At 33.0% G+C, this 5,827-nt stretch overlaps 1 long non-coding RNA gene across 1 annotated transcript; it reads right to left on the bottom strand.

Moving 5' to 3' along the window:
• Positions 1-461: 461 nt before the first annotated feature.
• LOC125273234 lies at positions 462-5,489 on the bottom strand. Its single transcript, XR_007186024.1, has 3 exons — positions 5,276-5,489; positions 5,108-5,162; positions 462-859 (listed from the first exon to the last, which is right to left on the bottom strand). It is a non-coding gene; the product is annotated as an uncharacterized LOC125273234 (long non-coding RNA).
• Positions 5,490-5,827: the final 338 nt, after the last annotated feature.

Genomic DNA, 5,827 nt, shown 5'->3' with positions numbered 1-5,827 from the left:
GATGGGATCCCGGGCGTTCTCACCATAATACTAATGACCGTGCGTCTTTGTGGTGTGGCGCGTGGGAATGACAGATGCATTCACGCAGGGAACTGGCACATCAATAGAGAGAGAAGCGCTCAATGAGGGATGTACATGAGAGAACAAATGCAGAAAAAGAGGAACACTTCCTGTCTGGAGTTTGAGTTTAAATAGATATGAGAGGTAAAGTGCTCTGTGTTCGGACCTTTTTGTGCAGTCGCACTCAAAATTGATCAGTTTGTCAGAGGATTGAAGCAGAATGACTGCGTTAGATCATTTCTTTTTCTTTACACTGAGACGTTATTATAGGAGGAAAACCTTGAAGGAAGCTCATCCTGAGAAACAGACCTCAACAACGTCTCAAACTGTGCTCAAATTTACCAAGATCCCAAAGTTTGCAGTTCTAACTTTAGGAGAAACATCTGCGATCTTTATTTATAAGAGTGTAACTGTAAGTCTTCTAAAAAGCAAATGCATTAACTAGGATATCATATAAATGAACTTCCAGCATGAGCAATTATTGCATTTATTTCATAAGCTCAGTGAAGGATGAGTCTCATAACTGTATCGATACATCCACGCTTTTCAGACTGGCTTTGTCTGAGATTGAAAGCAACAGAGCGTGATTTTATTTCTTTATTTCTCTTCTTATTTATTGCTGTGAGATGTGACATGGAGAACAGGTCCAGCTCCTCATACGCTGTCAGCTGTGATTGGCACGAGTCTGGCAGCTTATTTATTTCACTGGGGTTTGATCAATACACTGGAGTTCTAGCTAAATTGCCTCCATTGCTTATGGCTCACAGAGAGAGTGAGGGGGAGAAGAGCCGGCCTCGGTCTGAAATGCACAGGAATACGCTGTCAAAAATGATCTGTTTGCATCGGTAAGAAGATAGACAAAGAATTGGGTAGAATCAGTTAAATTCACTTAAATATGTATACATGAATATATACAGTATTTAGTGCTGTCAAATCGATGAATTGTATCTAGCATAAAAGTTTGTACTTATATATAATTATATGTGTATATATATATGCATATAGGCTATATATTATATACACACACACACACACACACACACACACACACACACACACACACACACACACACACACAGCTTTTATGTTAGGTGCGAATGCGATTAATTGTGATAGATAGATGGATAGATAGAATGATAGAATGAACAAATGATTGATAGAACGAATGAATGATAGATAGAACAAATGAAAGAACAAACAAACAAACTGTAGATAGAATGAATGGACAATACAACGAATGAACGACAGAACAATCAAAAAACAATAGAATGAACGATAGAATGAACAAATGATAGATAGATGGATAGATATATAGAATAATCGAACAATAGATAGAACGAACGAAAAAACGTTAGATAGAATTAATGATAGAACGAACGAATGATTGATAGAACAAACTAACTGTAGATAGAAAGAATGAATGATAGTTTGAATGAAAGATAGAACGAACGATACAATGAATGAACGACAGAACAAATAAAAAACAATAGATAGAATGAACGAATGATAGATAGAATGAATGAAAAAATGATATAGATAGAACAAATGATAGAATGAACGAATGAACGATAGAACAAACGAAAGAACAAACAAACTGTAGATAGAATGAACTAACGATAGTTCGGACAAAAGATAGATAGAACAAATGAACTAAAGATAGAATGAACGGACGATACAACGAATGAACGACAGAACAAACAACAATAGATAGAATGAACGAATGATAGATAGAATGAAAAAATGATAGATAGAACAAATGATAGAATGAACAGACGATACAACGAATGAATGACAGAACAAACAACAATAGATAGAATGAACGAATGATAGATAGAATGAAAAAATGATAGATAGAACAAATGATAGAATGAATGATAGAAATAACGAATGACGAATGAACAAACTGTAGATAGAATGAACGAACGATAGATAGAATGAACGAAAAAATGTTAGATTTAATGATAGATTGAACAAATGATTGATAGAACAAACTAACTGTTGATAGAAGAACGATAAAAAGAACGAACGATAGTTTGAATGAAAGAATGAACGAACGAACGATAGAACGAACAAATGAACTATAGATAGAATGAACGGACAATACAATGAATGAACGACAGAACAAACAAAAAACAGATAGAATGAACGAATGATAGAATGAATGAAAAAATTATAGATATAGATAGATAGAACAAATGATAGAATGAACGAATGAATGATAGATAGAACGAATGAACAATAGAACAAATGATAGATAGAACAAACGAAAGAACAAACAAACTGTAGATAGAACGAACTAACGATAGTTTGAACAAAAGATAGATAGAACAAATGAACTAAAGATAGAATGAATGGACAATACAACGAATGAACGACAGAACAAACAACAATAGATAGAATGAATGAATGATAGATAGAATGAAAAAATGATAGATAGAACAAATGATAGAATGAACGGACGATACAACGAATGAACGACAGAACAAACAACAATAGATAGAATGAACGAATGATAGATAGAATGAAAAAATGATAGATAGAACAAATGATAGAATGAACGGACGATACAACGAATGAACGACAGAAACAAAAAACGATAGACAGATAGAAGGAACCATAGAATTAACGAATGAAAGAAAGAACAAATTAATGAAAGAGAATGAACAAACTGTAGATAGAATGAACGAACGATAGATGGATAGATAGAGAGAATAATCGAACAATAGTTAGAACAAATGAAAAACGGGTAACACTTTACTTGAAGGGGTGTGCATAAGACTGACATGACACCTTCATAATCATCACATGACACGTGTCATGAATATGAAGGAGGTTTTATGCATGTTTATGACAACCGTCATTAAGTGTCATTCGCTCTGTTATGTCATTTTTAATGCAAAGATGACATTGTTTGAGATGTCTTTGTTACGACAACTTGACATAAACCAACACATCATAACCTGTCAGTGTCTTTGTCATGACAACTTGACATCATTTAGCTTTATGGGTTAACATTACATTAAACTGTCATGTGGTTGGTTTTGACATGAGGCCATTATAATAGTGTCATGAATATGTATCTTGAGCTCAAGTACAGTGGTACAAATTGAACTTGTCATTAAAATGTCATTAAGTGACAATACTCTGACAAATAATTTTATAACAGCGTCATGACTATTTTTCATTTCATGTTTTTTTTGTTTTTGTTTTTTGTTTTTTTAAGTTTCCTCCAACAGAAGGTCAGATAATAGACAATTTCAAATTTCGTAAAAAAGATGACACTGTTATAAAATAATGGTAACACTTTATTTTAGGGTCTTTTAACTAGTTGCTTATTACTATTAGCATTCATATGGCTAAAATATTGGCTATTTATTAGTACTTATAAAGCACATATTAATGCCTTATTCTGCATGATCTTATTCTACATTCTTAATCCTACCCAATACCTAAACCTAACAATTAACTATAATAAGCAGTAAATTAAGAGTTTATTGAGGGAAAAGTCATAGTTAATCGTTTATATATGTGTTCCCTATACTGAAGTGTTACCAAAATAATGTAATGTAATGTTAACCCATAAAGCTAAGTAGTTTTTTAAGTTTGATAATTAATCTGCTATGTCATGTTTATGACAGGTTATGATGTTTTGCTAATGTCAAGTTGTCGTAACAGAGACATCTCAAACAATGTCATCTTTGCATTAAAAATGACATAATTGAGCGAATGACACTTAATGACAGTTGTCATAAACATGCATAAAACCTCCTTCATATTCATGACACGTGTCATGTCAAGATTATGAAGGTGTCATGTCAGTCTTATGCACACCCCTTCAAGTAAAGTGTTACCGAAAAACGTTAGAATTAATGATAGAACGAACAAATGATTGATAGAACAGACTAACTGTTGATAGAAGAACGATAGAAAGAACGAACAATATTTTGAATGAAAGATAGAATGAACGAACGAACGATAGATAGAATGAACAAACGATAGATAGAACAAACAAATGAACTATAGATAGAATGAACAGACGATACAACAAATGAACGACAGAAACAAAAAACGATAGATAGAATGAACGATAGAATTAACGAATGATAGAAAGAATGAATGACAGATAGAACGAACGATAGATAGATGGATAGATAGAATAATCGAATAATAGATAGAACGAACGAAAAAACATTAGATTTAATGATAGAACGAGCGAATGATTGATAGAACAAACTAACTGTTGATAGAACGTTAGAAAGAAGGAACGATAGTTGAATGAAAGAGAATGAACGAATGATAGAACTAACAAATGAACTATAGATAGAATGAACGGACGATACAACGAATGAACGACAGAACAAACAAAAAACAATAGATAGAATGAACGAATGATAGATATAGATAGATAGAACAAATGATAGAATGAACGAATGAACAATAGATAGAACAAACGAAAGAACAAACAAACTGTAGATAGTACAAACTAATGATAGTTCTAACAAAAGATAGAACAAACACATGAACTATAGATAGAATGAACAGACAATACAACGAATGAACGAAAGAACTATAGATAGAATGAACGAATGATAGAATGAAAAAATGATAGAACAAATGATAGAACAAACAAATGAATAATAGATAGAATGAACAAACGTTACATAGAACAAACAAACAAACAAACAAAAGAAAGAACATAGATAGTTTGAACGATAGATAGATAGATAGATAGATAGACAGACAGACAGACAGACAGACAGACAGACAGACAGATAGATAGATAGATAGATCTATTTCTTTTACAGATAAAATGAGCCAAAAAAGAGATTTAACTCAGACTGAAAGGTCAAAAATTATGAAATGCCCATGAGAAGGATGCAATACTAATGCAATAGTAGAAATTGCAAAGTTAAGGCATGACCAATGGACAGTGAAATCCTCACTGGGAGAGAAAAGACACGTTAACTGCAATAGAATTAAGAATTAAGATGAAGAATTAGGTGTGAAACCATCAGGAACGCTTTAGTCTCCCAGAACTGCAACCTACCTTGGAGTCTCCAGAAGTGCCAGCTGTCAGGATCTCAGAGACGAGGTAAAGAATCCTAAAAAATGACTCTCACTTAATAAGAATCACAAGCTGAAGTGTTGTGAAATACATGAAGACTGGTTTTATTGACTTTATAGACAGACGGATTGATATTGACTCTTGAATTACCAGCAGCACATCCTCTTGAACCTCTGTTTGAAGAATTCATCCGGCAGCAAGTTTTGGCCGTTCATTTTTAGTCTATCTCCTATCCTGAAAATCCTGAAAATCTTGCAGAGATGGACTAAAAATGAACTGAAATGTTATTTTCTGTTCCCATCGTTCCTGTGTTAGGCTCCTTTCCTCAGCTCCCTTGTTTGTTGCTATAGTGATTAATTACCCTCACCTGTTCCTTGTTAGCCCCTTGTTATCTTGTGTGTATTTCATTGTCAGGTTCATTGCCTTGATTTTCTAGTGTTTTCAGGTTTATTTGTTCATTAAGCTTTACAAAACGGTGCGCACTAACTACAAAAGGTGGAAAAAGCTTCCATTTTCATGTAAAAAATCAGTTTCTGCTATGAAAAGTGTATAAAACAATGAAAGTATTTAGTCTATATAAAAAAAAAAAAAGTCTTTCATGTGTCATTTTACTTACACATTTTGAGTAAATGAGTCTGTGAATATATTTCTGTGGAGGAAAATAGGCACACTTAGGCATATATTATCAAAATAAATGAAGAT

The sequence above is a fragment of the Megalobrama amblycephala genome, linkage group LG8 (genome assembly GCF_018812025.1).
Source record: "Megalobrama amblycephala isolate DHTTF-2021 linkage group LG8, ASM1881202v1, whole genome shotgun sequence".
Lineage (NCBI taxonomy): Eukaryota > Metazoa > Chordata > Actinopteri > Cypriniformes > Xenocyprididae > Megalobrama > Megalobrama amblycephala.
This window is presented reverse-complemented; position numbering and strand designations above follow the sequence as displayed.